This window comes from Mobula birostris, chromosome 18 (assembly GCF_030028105.1).
Source record: "Mobula birostris isolate sMobBir1 chromosome 18, sMobBir1.hap1, whole genome shotgun sequence".
NCBI lineage: Eukaryota > Metazoa > Chordata > Chondrichthyes > Myliobatiformes > Myliobatidae > Mobula > Mobula birostris.
Window position 1 is genome coordinate 18,538,984 of NC_092387.1, and position 17,567 is coordinate 18,556,550.

The 17,567-nt window shown below is 40.2% G+C and overlaps 1 protein-coding gene across 7 annotated transcripts in view; it reads left to right on the forward strand.

Annotated features, from left to right (window-relative positions):
• Positions 1 to 17,567, forward strand: part of LOC140211987 (cytoplasmic polyadenylation element-binding protein 1-like) — a 111,299-nt gene that overhangs the window by 24,531 nt on the left and 69,201 nt on the right. The window contains exon 1 of one of the 7 annotated variants that reach the window (XM_072282307.1): positions 6,375 to 6,451. The exons of the other annotated variants lie outside the window; for them this stretch is intronic. The gene's annotated coding sequence lies outside the window, so the exon portion shown is untranslated. Of the gene's footprint in view, positions 1 to 6,374; positions 6,452 to 17,567 lie in introns of those variants that run through there. 7 annotated transcript variants of the gene reach the window in all.

Here is a 17,567-nt window from a genome sequence, read left to right on the forward strand (position 1 = left end):
TCCCACAAGGATCTGTTCTGGAACCTCCACTTTTCGTGATTTTTATTAACGACCTGGATGTGGGGGGGGGTAGAAGGGTGGGTTGGCAAGTTTGCGGATGACACAAAGGTTGGTGGTGTTGTAGATAGTGTAGAGGATTGTTGAAGATTGCAGAGAGACATTGATAGTATGCAGAAGTGGGCTGAGAAGTGGCAGATGGAGTTCAACCCAGAGAAGTGTGAGGTGGTACACTTTGGAAGGACAAACTCCAAGGCAGAGTACAAAGTAAATGGCAGGATACTTGGTAGTGTGGAGGAACAGAGGGATCTGGGGGTACATGTCCACAGATCCCTGAAAGTTGCCTCACAGGTGGATAGGGTAGTTAAGAAAGCTTATGAGGTGTTAGCTTTCATAAGTCGAGGGATAGAGTTTAAGAGTCGCGATGTAATGATGCAGCTCTATAAAACTCTGGTTCGGCCACACTTGGAGTACTGTGTCCAGTTCTGGTCACCTTGCTATAGTAAGGATGTGGAAGCATTGGAAGGGGTACAGAGGAGATTTACCAGGATGCTGCCTGGTTTAGAGGGTATGTATTATGATCAGAGATTAAGGGAGCTAGGGCCTTACTTTTTGGAGAGAAGGAGGATGAGAGGAGACATGATAGAGGTGTACAAGATAGTAAGAGGAATAGATAGTGGATAGCCAGCACCTCTTCCCCAGGGCACCACTGCTCAATAGAAGAGGACATGGCTTTAAGGTAAGGGGTGGGAAGTTCAAAGGGGACATTAGAGGAACGTTTTTTTACTCAGTGGTTGGTGCGTGGTATGCACTGCCTGAGTCAGTGGTGGAGGCAGATACACGTGAAATTTAAGAGACTACTAGACAGGTATATGGAGGAATTTAAGGTGGGGGGGGGGTTATGTGGGAGGCAGGGTTTGAGGGTCGGCACAACATTGGGCTGAAGGGCCTGTACTGTGCTGTAATATTCTATGTTCTATATGCCCTCCTTAGTGAAGACAGAATCAAAGTAGTTATTCAATTGGTCTACCATGTCCTTGTTTTTCATGATCAAATCACCTATTTCTGACTATAAGGGACCTACATTTGTCTTAACCAATCTTTTTCTTTTCACATATCTGTAGAAGCTTTTACAGTCAGTTTTTATGTTCCCTACCAGTTTTCTCTCAATCTTTTTCCCCTTTCCTAGTTAAGCCCTTTGTCCTCCTCTGCTGGACTCTGAATTTCTCCTAGTCCTCAAGTGTGCAGCTTTTTCTGGCTAATTTGTATGTTTCTTCTTTGGAATTGATACTGTCCCTAATTTCCCTTGTCAGCCAGGGGGGAACTACCTTCCCTGGTTTATTCTTTTGCCAAACTGGGATGAACAATTGTTGTAGTTCATCCATGCAATCTTTAAATGCTTGCCATTGCATATCCACCGTCAATCCTTTAAGTGTCATTTGCCAGTCTATCTTAGCTAATTCACGTCTCATACCTTCAAAGTTACCCCTCTTTAAGTTCAGAACCTTTGTTTCTGAATTAACTATGTCACTCTCCATCTTAATGAAGAATTCTACCCTATTATGGTCATGCTTACCCAAGGGGCCTGTCACGAAAAGAGTGCTAATTAACCCTTCCTCATTCCTCATTGCTCAATGCCCAGTCTAGAATGGCCTGCTCTCTAGTTGGTTCCTCGACATGTTGGTTCAAAAAACCATCCCGCATACATTCCAAGAAATCCTCTTCCTCAGCACCCTTACCAATTTGGTTCACCCAATCTATATGTAGATTGAAGTCACCCATTATAACTGCTGTTCCTTTATTGCATGCATTTCTAATTTCCTGTTTAATGCCATCCCCCAACCTCACTACTACTGTTAGGTGACCCGTACACAACTCCCACCAGCGTTTTCTGCCCCTTAGTGTTATGCAGCTCTACCCATATCAATTCCACATCCTCCTGGCTAATGTCCTTCCTTTCTATTGTGTTAATCTCCTCTCTAACTGGCAGTGCTACCCCCACCTCCTTTTCTTTCATGTCTATCCCTCCTGAATATTGAATATCCCTGAATGTTGAGCTCCCATCCTTGGTCACCCTGGAGTCATGAAGGATATTCATGTTTATTGCAGCTATACAGGCACCTGAGACAATGAAACTTGTTGCAGGAACGTAGCATCATAAGCAACATTCACAAGAAAAATACAAATTGTACGCTTTACAAGGCAACACAATTGGGACAAGCAGTCACTAGTTCAGTGTTCAGTCTCACTAAATCATAGTGATCAGGATTTTGCTAGTTGATTCATCAACTGAATGGTTGAAGGATGTAGCTGTTCTTGAACATGGTGGTGTGAAATTTCAGGCTTTTATGCCTCATTTCCAGTGATAGCTGCGGAAACATGGTATAGTCTGAGTGGCGGGAATATTTCGTTGCCTTGAGGCATGCTTCTGTGGATACTAGCAATAGTGGGAGGGATATGCCCACAATTTGCTTGGAGAAAAGTCCACTACTGTGTATTTCCTATACCAGACATGATGTAACTAGTCAGTTATGCCATTCCTGGAAAATGTGCCCTCTCAATGGAACCTTTGTCATTCTTGGTGGTGAAAGGATATCGGTAGATAGGGCCACACACACAGTTGCTGGTGAACGCAGCAGGCCAGGTAGCATCTCTAGGAAGAGGTACAGTCGACATTTTGGGCTGAGACCCTTCGTCAGGACTAACTGAAGGAAGAGCTAGTAAGGGATTTGGAAGTTGGAGGGGGAGATCCAAAATGATAGGAGAAGACAGGAGGGGGAGAGATGGAGCCAAGAGCTGGAAAGGTGATTGGCAAAAGGGATATGAGAGGATCATGGGACAGGAGGCCTAGGGAGAAAGAAAAGGGGGAGGAGGGTGAAAAACCCAGAGGATGGGCAAGGGGTGTAAGAGGGAGAAAGAGAAAAAGAATGTGTATATAAATACATAATGGATGGGGTACAAGGGGGAGGTACAAGGTCCACTACAAACTTAGCAGAAGTTAGAGAAGTCAATGTTCATGCCATCAGGTTGGAGGCTACCCAGATGGAATATAAGGTGTTGTTCCTCCAACCTGAGTGTGGCTTCATCTTTACAGTAGAGGAGGCCGTGGATAGACATATCAGAATGGGAATGGGACGTGGAATTAAAATGTGTGGCCACTGGGAGATCCTGCTTTCTCTGGCGGACAGAGCGTAGGTGTTCAGTAAAATGATCTCCCAGTCTGTGTCGGGTCTCGCCAATATATAGGCCACATCGGGAGCACCGGACGCAGTCTTATCACCCCAGCCGACTCACAGGTGAAGTGTTGCCTCACCTGGAAGGACTGTCTGGGGCCCCTGAATGGTGGTAAGAGAGGAAGTGTAAGGGCATGTGTAGCACTTGTTCTGCTTACAAGGATAAGTGCCAGGAGGGAGATCAGTGGGGAGGGATGGAGCGGACGAATGGACAAGGGAGTCACGTGGGGAGCTGTCTCTGCAGAGAGCGGGGGGCGGGTGTGGTGAGGGAAAGATATGGTTAGTGGTGGGATCCCATTGGAGGTGGCAGAAGTTACGGAGAATAATATGTTGGACCCAGAGGCTGGTGGGGTGGGTGGTGAGGACAAGGGGAACCCTCTTCCTAGTGGGGTGGCGGGAGGATGGAGTGAGAGCAGGTGTGCGTGAAATGGGGGAGATGCATTTGAGAGCAGAGTTGATGGTGGAGGAAGGGAAGCCCCTTTTTTTTAATATAAAAAAAAAGGACCTCTCCTTCATCCTGGAATGAAAAGCCTCATCCTGAGAGGAGATGAGGTGGAGATGGAGGAATTGCGAGAAGGGGATGGCATTTTTTTTGCAAGAGACAGTGTGAGAAGAGGAATAGTCCCTAGAGCTGTGAGAGTCAGTAGGCTTATAGTAGGCATCAGTAGATAAGCTGTCTCCAGAGACAGACAGAAAGACCTAGAAAGGGGAGGGAGGTGTCAGAAATGGACCAGGTAAACTTGAGGGCAGGGTTAAAGCTGGAGGCAAAGTTAATGAAGTCAGCGAGCTCAGCATGTGTGCAGGAAGCAGTGCCAATGCCCACTTTCAAATCTCTTACTAGCTCTTTCAGTTAGTGCTGATGAAGGGTCTCAGCCTGAAATGTCAACTATACCTCTTCCTAGAGATGCTGCCTGGCCTGCTGCGTTCACCAGCAAATTTGATGTGTGTGGCTTGAATTTCCAGCATCTGCAGATTTCCTCGTGTTTGGTAGATAGGGAGAGGCTTTGCAGGAGAAAATGGTGCAGCTCAGTAAAGAAAATTGCACTGCCTCTTGCACTACTTGCTCTATAAATATTAAAACTCCACCTCTTGACGGTCTGAGTTCCACATAGCCCTTATCAGTTCCCTTGGAACCCATAGAACTAGTAAGCAAATCATCCTTAATGACAAGACTGCATTAATATGCTAATCTTGATGCTGAACCATTATGAAACATGTTCTAAGTACTTCCTAACTAATTAGAAATAAAATGTCAATTCTGATGGCAAATTTGATTCCAGTGTACCTTGTATTTAAATATGAAAACAATTGAATATTAAGTTTGTTCACGTAAATATTCTCATATTTTGAGGGTTAATAGCTTTGGCTTTTTTTTGTAATACAAATTTTTGTTCTTATTTTATAAAGCAGCATATAGAGCAGATACAGTACACCATATTACATAGCCATCCCATGACAAGAAAACAAATAAAACTTAGAAACAGAAGTTGTAATTTAAATTAACATACAATCAAAATTGATCCCACGTGTCTTGCACTTTCCCTCACTGTTAATTCTTCCCAACATGTGTTCGTGTGATGAAATCTTAATCATTTCCTCAGTCCATTCCTTCACAGTGGGACATCTGGGTTTTTTTCCAGTTTTGCAATATAATTCTTGCAACTGTGAGACCCAACTTTAAAATGGTAAATTTGTCATTGTTTACATTAGGTATCATTGTCCTATCACCCAAGAGACAGAGCCATGGGCACAAGGGCAGTGTGGAACCTGACCAATTTCCCAACAAATCAAAGAACTTTACACCAAAATGGATGAACCATGGAACACTCACAAATCTTGTGGAAAATATGCCCACCTCATTTTTACATTTTCAGTGTATTATCAACAATCTCCATTTTGTAGTCTAGTTGGTGTCCAATAATGTGTACTATCTTATTGAATAAATTTCCCTCTTCCCTAATATGTCTACCCACATTTGATAAAATATTTGACCACTTCAATATCGCTTCCAAGATCCTTTTGCCATACTGCTTTGAGATTGTTACACAATTCACCCACAGTGCTTGAACATTTTATAACACTGATGTTTATGGACTTCCTGTGGTAAAGTATTCAGTTAACGGGTTACTTTGTGGGTCACCATTCTTGAATATGCTACTAATGCAATGTCTTATTTGTAAATACTTCCAAAAATTCCCTTTATCTACTAGTTATATTTGCTCTGCAAATCCATGACATAAAAATTCCATTCTCATAGAGATCACCTACTGTATTTACACCTTTAATCTCCCATTCTTTCCAGTACACCATTCTTTTCCCAATGCATATCTCAGGGTTATTCCAGAGCGAGGAGTATAACTGGTTTAAATGTGACATTCTACAAGCTTTATGAACTGTACTCCATACTCCTTGAGTGAAATAGTATAGGATTTAGATTAGTCTTGTTTTCCACATATTGAGAGGATGTTAAGGGGAGAATGTGGTGCAGCCAAGCTCCATTCTATAATTACCCAATCTAAATCAACATCAGCCCTGTAATTTTTGCATTCTTGATGGAAGAATGAATATTTGAATGACAAACAATGTATTTTGTCTGTATTCTGTACATTGCAGAAACTTGTACCAAATTGAAAAGAAAGTTCATTAAATTTCCTTTCAACAAACTTGTTACACATACAGTCTCATTAATTGCACGTGGCCACAAGCAGCAAATTCATTAATAGTTGCAGTGTAGTACCTAAGATCTAAAGTTTAAAACCAGGACCTGCATGAGAATATTGAGGGACTAATTTTTCATGTGGTTTCTCGATTTTGTTTTATTGTGGAGTAAGTTGGATTTCATTCTATGGGATATTGACATCAATTGGATTTGAGTTTGTGTTGCTCCTATTATCCAATGATAGACGTATTGCCTTTTAAGGTTGAAGTATCAAAGGTAATTTTCACTTTTAGTTAATCTGATTTGTAATCTAAACTTTCTCAAATTAAAGCTTAATGATTTTGGGTACTTGAGATGAAAATATGTTCTTGCCTTTGCTTGAATATCTATTTGTGGCGGTCAGTGTCCATGCACAGCTTAACATGTGCTCTTTCCTGCAATTAATTATTTGGTATCCTTTAACTATTTCAGTTATGCACTGTTTGGATCAACAACCAGTTTTAATGGAGTGAACAGCTACGTAGAACAACGGAGATAAGTGACCAGATCAACACGTTTTTCTGTAAGACATGTTGTTCATTGGCTGGATTCCTTGAGCACCATGATTTTGATGCAGCTGGCAATCCATTGAGTGAAAATGTATTTTTAGTTTTGGTTTCTTGCAGCCACAGACTAAACTTGTTATCTAAAACTACTTACTACAATCTATTGCAATTTACAGCTGCAGCATCGTAAATAGTGAATATCACATCCCAGTCTGAGGGCTTCTGACTAGTTCTTAGCTCTTAATTGTAATCTTCCATTTGGCTCTGTATTTTGTTTTTGCTATTTTGTCATGTCACAAGTAATTCTAGACAAGAATTGATGGTGTATAGTTAGCATTAGTTTAGATGAGTTAAGTGTTGGTGTCTAGAAATCTGAATAACACAGCTAAAGTTGGCAAACCACAGACAAAAGCATAAGTGCTTCATTTACTGTACATGTGGAAGATTGTTTCCTTCAGGCTAGTGCCCATTTCAAATTAAAAGTACATCGGTTCTCACCTTAAACCTATGTACTCTAGTTTTGGGCTTTCCTCCTGGTGCAAAGATTTTGTGCATTCGTCCTATCAATTTCTCTCATGATTTTGTATACCTCTATGATACCCTTCAGGCTCCTGTGTTCCAAAGGATAAAGTCCTAGTTTGTTCAGCTTTTCCTTATAACTCACTCCTGAGTCATGGTAACATTCTCTCAAAATTCTTTGTATTGTTTCCAGCTTAATATCCTTCCTATAAACAGTGACCAAAGTGGCATGCAATACTCCCAAGTGTCTTGCCAATGCCTTTACAACTGCAGCATGACATTCCAACTCAATGCCCTGATTGGATACCAGTAAGCCAAAAGAAACCTTCATTTATGCTCATGATTACTTTTGGGGGGGGGGGGGGGGGGGGGGGGGGAGGGGAGGGGGGAAGAGAGAGAACTAACAGAATTGTTGGACGTGATTTCTCATGCATAAAGCCATGCTGATTATTCCAGGTCATACTGTCTCCTGTTTTCAGGATCCCCTCGACTTGCCCACCACTGCCAGATTTGACAGCCTGTGGTTCACTGGTTTCTTTGCTGCCCTTAACTGTACATTAGTCACTATTAGTCTTCTGAAAATACACATAGCTAAAGATGAAGTAAATTGTCTAAGTGTCTTGTAATTTCTTGCTTCGCTTTCCACAGGTTCTGAGGATGCACCTGGAATGCTAGTTAAAATGTGGCTGTGGGGGGGGGGGGTGTCCTCTACAAACACTAGAAACTGCTTTTTCAACAGTGATGCCACTACTGTAGTTAGACCATTTTAATACACAATGCCAGCTTGTCTATTTGCATTCCACAATAGTGATTGTCTGACCAGTGTTCCCAGCATTCTTTTACATTCAAAGTTAATGTGTTAGGTCAAATATTTATCTTTGAAGCTGTTTGTATCACAGCTGGAAGATAAGATTGTTAATCTTTTCAATAGTTTGCATGACTTGATTTGGATTGCTACTTGCAGAGAAGTAGAGATGCACATTAACTTGGTGTTGGCTTTAAAACAAAGGACCTAGTTTTTCTAAAAATTCTCATTTTCTAAATGCATATTGTCTAACCCATTATTGTAAGTTCTTGTGATTGAGTGTAAATGAATAAAATCTGCAGAGACACCTAGTGCAGATAATGGACTACCTTTGTACAATGCTTTTGTCAATTGTTATTCTTGGATCTTCAGAATTGGGTTTAATATCACCAGCATTTGTCTTGAAATTATTAGTGGCGGCAGTACAATGCAATACATGATGTAGGAAATCAATTAGAGTAAGTACATGTATTAAACATTTAAAATAGTGAAAAATCAAAGTTGAATTGTTCATGGGTTTAATGTTCATTTAGGAATCTGATGGTAGAGGGGAAGTTGTTTCTGAATCACTGAATGTGTGCTTTTAGGCTTTTGTACCTCCTTCCTGGCAGTAACAATAAGGGCACGTCCTGGGTGATGGGGATCCTTAATGGACACTGCCTTTCTGAGGCACTGCTCTTTGAAAATGGATACTATGGAGGCTGGTACTCAGAATGGAGCTGACTGATTTTAGCAGTAGCTCTCCTCCCCTCCTCCCTCCCTCCCTCCCTCTCTCCTCCTTTTCCCCCCCCCCCCCCATACCTGAGAATGATACAGTCTGGCAGAATGCTCACCACAATACATCTGTAGAAGTTTTGAGTGTCTTGGTTAACAAACCAAATCTCCTCAAACTCTAGCAAAATAATATAGCTGCTGTCTTGCCTTCTCTATAAGCTGCATGGGTATGTTGGGACCAGGTTAGATCTTGACACCATTGTAACATATTCTTTGTAACATTCAAGATGAATGTTGATACCTTCATAATTCCTAATTTCACTTTCACATGAACACAAGGACAGCTGCAGATGCTGGAATTTCAAAGCAACACACATAAAAGTTGCTGGTGAATGCAGCAGGCCAGGCAGCATCTCTAGGAAGAGGTACATGACGAAGGGGCTTGGCCCAAAATGTCGACTGTACCTCTTCCTAGAGATGCTGCCTGGCCTGCTGCGTTCACCAGCAACTTTTATGTGTTGCTTCACTTTCACCTGGTTGTTTCTGGCATCTCCAAGCCTGAACATTTAAAACTGGTGAATACAACAGTTCTAAATTATTTCCCGCCAGTGATCTGACAAAAATTCACTGCTTTTTGAACAAACATGCAACTGATGCTATTTTTAAAAACTGGTAGCTCTAAGCAGGAAGTACTGTCTAACAGTCATACAAGTACACACGACTAACTAGTTAGAAACTTTTCAGCAACAGTCTCCTGCCCCAGGTAAGTGGCATAGTGTTCCAAATTGGGTGGTGGGGTGGCAGTGTATCTACCAAAGGAGGTGCAAGGCGCTCTTTCCCTCTACTAGCCTGCAGGTCACCTTTTGCTCAAGGTGTAGCACCTGCTTAGCCACCCCCAATCAGGATTATTTAAACCATGGGTGCAGGTGCTGGATTGTCATGAGTTGCTGGTGCATATCACAAGACCTGGTTATGTGACCACTGTCAGACAGACAATCTCTGAAGAGCATTGATAGTGGCTATGGTCACCCATCTTGTAAAGACACTGCCAGAAAAATTTGCCAAGAACAATCATTGTCAAGACCATGATCATCCACATCATACAACATGGCACAAGATGATGTCCCAAATAAATAGATTCCCAACTATTTTCTCTAGTTCTTATTCTGAGTTGTCCAAAATAAACAGCTGTCCTGATTAACTGATGGCCTGCCTAACTAGAATCTGCTATTATCCAATTAAGGGTATTGCTGAAATTGCTACATCAACTTTAATGCTGGTAATGTTTTAAAGACCTAAAAGCAATTCTATGTTGCACAGTTTATCAAATCCCCACTTTAGTACATTGTTTAAATTTCTATGCTCTGCACAAACCAAGAATTAGATTTAATATCACTGGCATGTTGTGAAATTTGTTTTGCAGTAGCAGTATGTAAATAAAACTTCTGTAGTGCTAAAAGAGCATAAGTAGAGCAGTGTACATGGGTTTGTTGTCCATTCAGAAATCTGATGGCAGAGGGGAAAGCAGTTCCTGAAATGTCTTCATGCTCATGTACCACCTTGATGGTAGCAATGAAAAGAGGAAATGTAATGGGGATCCTTAATGACAGATACTACCTTTTTGAAGATGTCCTTGATGCTGGGGAGGCTAGTGCCCATGACAACTGGCTGAGTTTGTAACTTGCTGTAGCTTTTCCCATCTCGTTCAGTGGCCCCTCTAGAGCAGATGATACTAACAGAATGCTCTCCATAGTATATCAGTAGAAATTTGCACTTGTCTTCCACATACCAAGTCTCCTCAAACTCTTAATGTCATATATCTGTTCTCATACTTTTTTTTTACTGCTGTTCTCTCTAGGATTGGTGTCTGTTCCCTCAAATTCCCCTTGGTCATTGATTGCTTGGTCTTGCTGATGTTGAGTGCAAGGTTGTGACACCACTCAACCAGCTGATCTATCTTGCTCTTGTCTGCCTCCTCATCACAATCTGAAATTCTGATGTTAGTTGTCATTGGCAAATTTATAGATTTGTAGTGGGCTAAGCCTGTATCCTTGAGGTACGCTAATAGCAAACGTAAGTGAGGTGATATTCCTGATCTGCATTGACTGTGGTCTCCTGTGAGAGTCAGTGACCCAGTTGCAGAGGGAGGTACAGAGGCCCAGGTTTTAGGGCTTGTTGATCAGAACAGAGGATGTGATTGTGTTGAATGCCAAGCTGTAATCAATAAACAGCAGGCTGTAGATACTGCTGTTGTCTAGGTGATCCAAGGCTGATTGGAGAGCCAGTGAGATTGCATCTTCTGTAGACCTATTGTGGAGATAGGCAAATTTCTTTGGGTTTAGATTCTTGCTTAGGAGTTGATTCTGGCTATGACTGACCTCTCAAAACACTTGTCAAAGAAAATCATTGTACACTTATCCATTGTGGCTTATCCAGGCAAACTTCATTTGTGTGATAACCTAAAACTAAATTTAAAAGGTAAGTAAATGAAAAAGCAGAATATACCCAAACCAGTCCAAGAATGTGCAAATTGATCATTAAGACCAAATTAGTGCTTTGAAGCTTTCATTGAGCAAAATTTAATTTTGTGTAGCTTTGCTTAAACCATTATCTTAAGGACAATGGCAATAGGGGAAGGGCATATTGATTTGCCTTTGAAATACAGTACTAAGAGATGGGAAAATCTTTGGATCTTCATGTGAATGTTGAGAATTAAAGTAGCTAGTAAGAATAGATTAACGTTTCCTCAAATAATTCAATCCTTTGTGTTTGGCATTTTTTGAGTAGAGGTTGATCTAGTCAGAAATGATCCAATAATCTTGCAGTAATATAGTACAAAATTGTAAATCCCAGCAATGAAATGTCAAGCTGATTTCTTCATCTGTTCCTGAATATACATGTTTTTAGTTTCTTACCAACATTGCAAAAGTTGTATGGACATTATCTTTATGTTCACAAAATAATATTTGAGATTCCATCAATGATTGAAGTACTAATCTGGCTATATTGTTTTGAGGAATCATTAATTGTTATAAGATTGTTTAAATCTTTATTCATTTTGATGCTGTTCATACACTTCCTATTTTAAATGTGATTCATTCCTCAAGGTAGAGGGCAGCAGTACAGTGTCTACAACTTGGCAGTACTTTTATAAACTGAAAGAGGATATAGCTGTACAAACAATGTGCACCATTCTTGGGAATTGGTCCTGAAATAATAAAAGCATGTAAAATTACTACGATTTGCATTCTGGTTATGAGCATGAAGTGCAAGTAGTGTAATGTGTCCTTTCTGGAATTCTAAATGATTTTAAAGCTGGTATGTTTAAAATAAGTGAGATATTTTTCTTTAGTTAGAAACACTTGAGTAGAGATGAGCAGATGTACCTGCAGTACTTAGTATTGAAATGTCTCTAAATGCCATCCAAAGCTTTGATGTTCTGGTTTAAATATTCATTTGAATCTGGCAGAATCAGGTTTGATATCACTGCCATATGTCATGATCTGTATTTTGGCAACAGTACAGTGAAATACAAAAATACTAAATAATATGTATTATGTTCCTGGTCTTGCACTATACTGTTGCCACAAAACATTTCATGATATGTCAGGGATATTAAACCTGATTAATTCAGCTAGGTTCAAATCAGTACTTTCATGGCTGGAAAGTGAAGGAAGACATTGTTTGATATGATAAGTTAAATGCAACTTCAGGTAAATACTGAATTTGGGCAAAAAATATACAAATGAACTGAAGACTCATTTAGACATTATCCATATCTCAACTGCCAGAAGAATTGAAGACTCAAAACTATAACAGTTCACATATTTAAGCTGAAATTTAAAATATTGCCACAGGCTATGGATAGTGGACACATTTCCAAGTGTGGTCATTTCTGGGGTAACCAAGTTTAATGGAAGTAGTTGGTAAATGAATGAAGGTGAGATGAATTGAATGGCTTGGAGGCCAAGTAATGCCGGAATTGGTCTGTTCCATTGCTGCTGTTTATAAGGAGTTTGTAATTTCTTACTGTAACTGCATGGGTTTCCTCCAGGTGTTCTGGTTTCCATTCATGGTCCAAAGACCTACTGATTGGTAGGTTAATGGTCACTGTAAATTGTCCTGTAATTAGGCTAGGATTAAAATCTGGTTTGGTTCATAGGGATGGAAGGGCCTATTCTGCATTGTATCTCAATAAATAAATGTACATTGCAACTTGGGGCCATGGAACAGCTGACTGAATTTCTAATAGGTGGAGAGGCAACTTTCAACCTGGTTTGAAGTGTTACTTAAATTGTTCCACTTAATCTTCAATCCAAACAACTTCGTTGACCTGAGGTGCTGAATGAAATTCATTATTGGTTTCTGACACAATCTAGTTTGCATTAATGTTATGGTCCAGGCACATTTAACTGTGTGCAGTAAGATAAGTGTAAACAGGTAGTGCTACTGCTGAACCTAAAGCAGAATATGTACATTTCCAAATATGCTTGAACACTTTGCTTTAAAGCAAAAATCCCAAATACTTCGAAAGAAGGCTTTTGCACTTTTGAAACCGTCCTTAAACTGCTGAGTTTTGTTTTTGAATGCTGTATGTTTCTTTAAACATGCATGAGCTTGTTGGATCCCATTGAGGTATGGTTAGTGGTGTGAAGGAATTAAGTGCAGAGGGGTGATGTAAAAATAACTACCAGCTACCCCATATTAGTCATTCATTACTGGAAATTCACCCTTGCAGAATTCAAATCACTGCACATTTGAGGTATGGAAAAAATTTACTTGTACATTGTGTGGTGGCAGAGTAAATATTTCAAGTTATTTCTTCAAATGTGAGATGTGCCTGTGTTACAGAAACTCACCATTTTCTAGAGCTGTAGTTCTTCCACACCCCGCCCCCCACCCCACGTGTGCAGAACCTGTTATGTGGGAAAACATGGAAGTGAATATTTTCCTTGCGGGGATTGCAGTTCACATTTTCCCCAGCTTTTGATTTGGTAACACTGCCTACTGTACATCACAGCATTAATGTAATACTTCATTTAAAATATTCAACCTTGTATGACATGCCACAGAACTAATTAAAATGAATATACAGAGCATTATAAACTTGTTCAGCCAAGAGTGCATTTGGGGTCTACAGGATTAAACAGCTGGAGCCTTTGGTAAATTGGTTTACAAAAAACCTTGCATGTGAACTCCATTCAACACATGTTAGTTTCATAGCCAGTATCTGCCAGAGATCTTTGAAAATTGTTGCATGTGGTGAGTAATAAGGCTGTCAACCCTTGATGAAAGCCCTTATCTGTGTGTTGTTCTACCTGGTTGTAGATGTATTCTATAAATAGGTAGAATACTGTATTTTATGCATATTTTACTTCTATTTGGAGATGGAAGCTGATATATTTGACCCTCTTTTTGCTCAATCTGAAATTTGAAAAGATCTCGCCACCTTGATCTGGTGGTTCTTTTTAAATTAGATAAACTAATGTATACATAATTTCATGATTAAATACTGTGTAATCTAATGGAATAACATAAGAAATAAGATTGCAAGTGGCTTCATTGTTTTTGAATTTATTTCCTATTTTAACTTTTCACTGTTTGTATTCAGACTTGCCAAATTAACTGGTGTATTCACATTGCAATGAGAACAATGCACAACCTGATCAATATGTAGTGCTGGTGGGGGGGGGGGGGGTGTCCATTGCTCTAAAAGAAATAGATTCATACATTGCACTTCCTGCCCTTTAGATTATTGCAACATTAAATGTTTTGTATGTAGTTTTATTTGTCTTTCATATACTAATCCAGATAAACATGCTTTCACAATAACAGTCTGTAATTTCAGTTCTAAAGGTTCAGTCTTTTGGGTGGCGCTCTTTACTTCAGGATAGTACCTCTGGACCTGTGGAGTGTCATCAGGTTTGGTAGGTGTTTTGTCTAAGAACATTTTGTTTCCGGTGTCACATTGCTGTCAGTGACATCACTGAAGTCTGACTGTGATGTGTCAGTCTTGTTGGATGCAGTCAACTCAGGTGTGTTCTTCAGTTGAGCATCTAGTATCTGGTCCACATGATGACATCATGTCTGATCTTTAACATCCACTCTGTACATCAGTGGTCCAGTTTTTGTTGCTATGTCCACTTGTCTTAGTAATTGTGTGCCGGGACTTCCTGTTCAATCTCGAACTGGCTGAGCTGTTTATTCAGTACTTCCCTCTGGAGTTTTGGTGTCAGGAGGTCTGTGAGATCTGATTCCTGTTAATGAGCAGCATTGCAGGTGTTTGATTTGTCATCACATGAACAGAGTTCCAATACAAAGTTGTCTACCTTGTGCTGGAGAGGAATGCCCTCCTTGTCCATTGCTTTAATGGACTGGAAGGTTTGGATAAACCTTCCATCTAACCCACTTGTTCCTGGATGGTGGGGAGCTGACTTGGAATGTCTGCCATTTGTCTTCATGAACAGTGGGAATTCTTCTGACATGTAGTCCATTGTCATTCTTTGTTCTAGAAAGTTTCTGGTGAAGATGGTACTCATCAATTTTCCCAACTGAAGCCATTGCTGCATTATTTTCACTTTAAATTCAGCACCCTTGCTGTTACTATGCACTGTACTCGCACATTTGTTAGTGTCTCTGGCCTTCTCATACTGTAACTGTTTTGTCCTGTAACTGTTAGTGCAGTTGGTAATATTCTGACATTCAGGTTTGTACTTGTTACTAATTTGTTGTCTGTGCACAACTACATATCAATTAAATAAGAGCACACATGGGAGATGGTGAGGAAGAACAATGCACATGTGTAGATAACAGATTATTACGTAGTGCTGGTGGGGGGGTATTGCTCTAATAGAAATCAGTTTCCATACATTACAGAAATTGTGGGAAACAAAACCAGCTTTATCACCTGTAATAGTAGACCTGGGCACTAAAAATTGTAGCAAAATCTGGCCTGTTGAACTTGGCCCAATTTAACAACACCTCTGGGTTTGTTAAAACTGGGAGACAAGCCTCTGTTCCAGTCAAGGAGCAGCCTAATGATCATACTCAGAATTGTACCCTACATTTTATGTCCTAGACCCAACACCACTTCCATGCCTTGAATGTCTTGCCCTTTGAGCAAGCCAGTTTAGCAGAGGGAACATTTAATCCAGATCCCCTGATCTCATGGCATCAGATTAAACTTGGGCAAGGAACTTGATTTTCTTTTCTCCTCCTCCCCCCCCCCCCCCCCCATTACTGGATTCAAAGTAATGCAGCACAGAAACAAGCCCTATGGTCCAACTGATGCATGACAACCCAGCATTTTCCCTGCTAGTCCCAGTTGCCCATATTCAGCCCATAAACCTCGTGCTCCCTCAACTACATTGAGTACTGCAAAAGTCTTGGGCACCCAGCAACGATGCTTTAATTGGTTTCTAAATATCAAATTATTATAAAGAGTAGGAAACAGTTTAAAAAAAAAAATCAAATCAATATTTGTTGTGACCACTCCTTGCATATTAAAACCAGCATCAATTTTCTTGGGTGTACTGTCCTGCAGTTTTATAAGAAAATCAGCTGGTAGGTTGTTCCAAGCAAATTGGAGAATTTGCTACAGATCTTTTGCAGATTTTGGTCGTCTCAGTTCTGTTTCTGCAGATAATCCCAGACAGCTTTGTTGAGATAAGGGCTGTAGAAGCCAAACCATTTGAAATCGTATTTTAAAAATTGTAATCTAAGGTACTTAAGACTTGCACAATATTGTATATCTGCTTATTAAATGTGCTTGCCTTCCTCTAGCTGCTCATTCCAGGTACTCACTATTCTTTGTGAAGTTATCTCTAACACCTCTGAAATCTCCCCCATCTTGTATCTGTGTCCTCTAATTTTAATCTCTGGTTAATCCATCTCAGCTCCCTGTGGTCCCCAACATGATAGATGACAGTCTTGAGCCAATTTGATTCACTCCATGATGTCAAGAAACTGCTAAAGGATGTAGCAAAGACTTAAGGACTTTGACCGCATTTAGGGCAACAGTAGTGAAAACGTGCTTCAGTGTAGTTACAACACTAACCACAAGAATCTGGGAGGGGGGAATATAACTTTCTACCCATTAATCTACACAATTATCCCTAATGAGCAACTGGAAGGGATAATAGTGCTATGCAACAGCACTTAAGCAACCAACTATTCAGAAGCTCTGTTTCTTTTCATAGTCACTTGGCTCCTGATCTCTTGGTATGAGCTAAACTTGAGAAGTGTGTAACTGCTATTGACATAAGACAACATTTGATCAAGTATTCCTCAATGATCCCTGGGTGAACTGGAGTTGACAGGAATCTGGGAAATACTCTTGTTGGAATCACAGAACACTAAGGTTGTAGTGATAGTCTGAAGTCAAGCAACTCAGCCACAAAACATCTCTGCAGTACTTAAGGTCACGTCCTAGATCCAGCCATTTGCTTAAATAACCTTCAATAATAAGGTCAGAAGTAGGGATTTTTGTTTAAACTTCAGCACTTTTCATAACTCTCATAAGCAATCCACAACGAAATATAGCAAAACATGGATAAAATCCTGAGCTAGGCTGAAAGGTGGCAAGTAACATTTTTCCAGTAGGAAAAATCCAGTTGTCAGTCTAATGTCCAATCATATTACATTCACTGAATTTGCCCACTATCAATAAGTTTGGAGTTATTACTGACCTGACATCTTAATGTAAATATACACACAGTGGCCACAAGATCAGGTTAAAGGCTAGAAATTCTGCAGCAAATAATTTGCCTTCGAACTCTCAAATCTATCCACCTTCAAGGCTCAGATTAGGAGGGTGAGGGAATACTTGCCTACACGTGCAGCTTGAATAACATACAAGCCATAAGCAGCCTGCTTAATAAGCACCTCTCAAACTGTTTCACAGTAGCGGATACAGGTTGAATACTCATCTGAAATGCTTGGGGCTGGAAGTATTTCTGAATTCTGAATATATAATAAGATAGCTTGGAATCGCCATTTCCCACTGAGTTTGTGCTACTGGCAAGCAGTCTTTTGCTTTTTTCATCACCTGTATGAATGCAGCTATTCAGCATGTTAGATTTTCATCAATGACGATC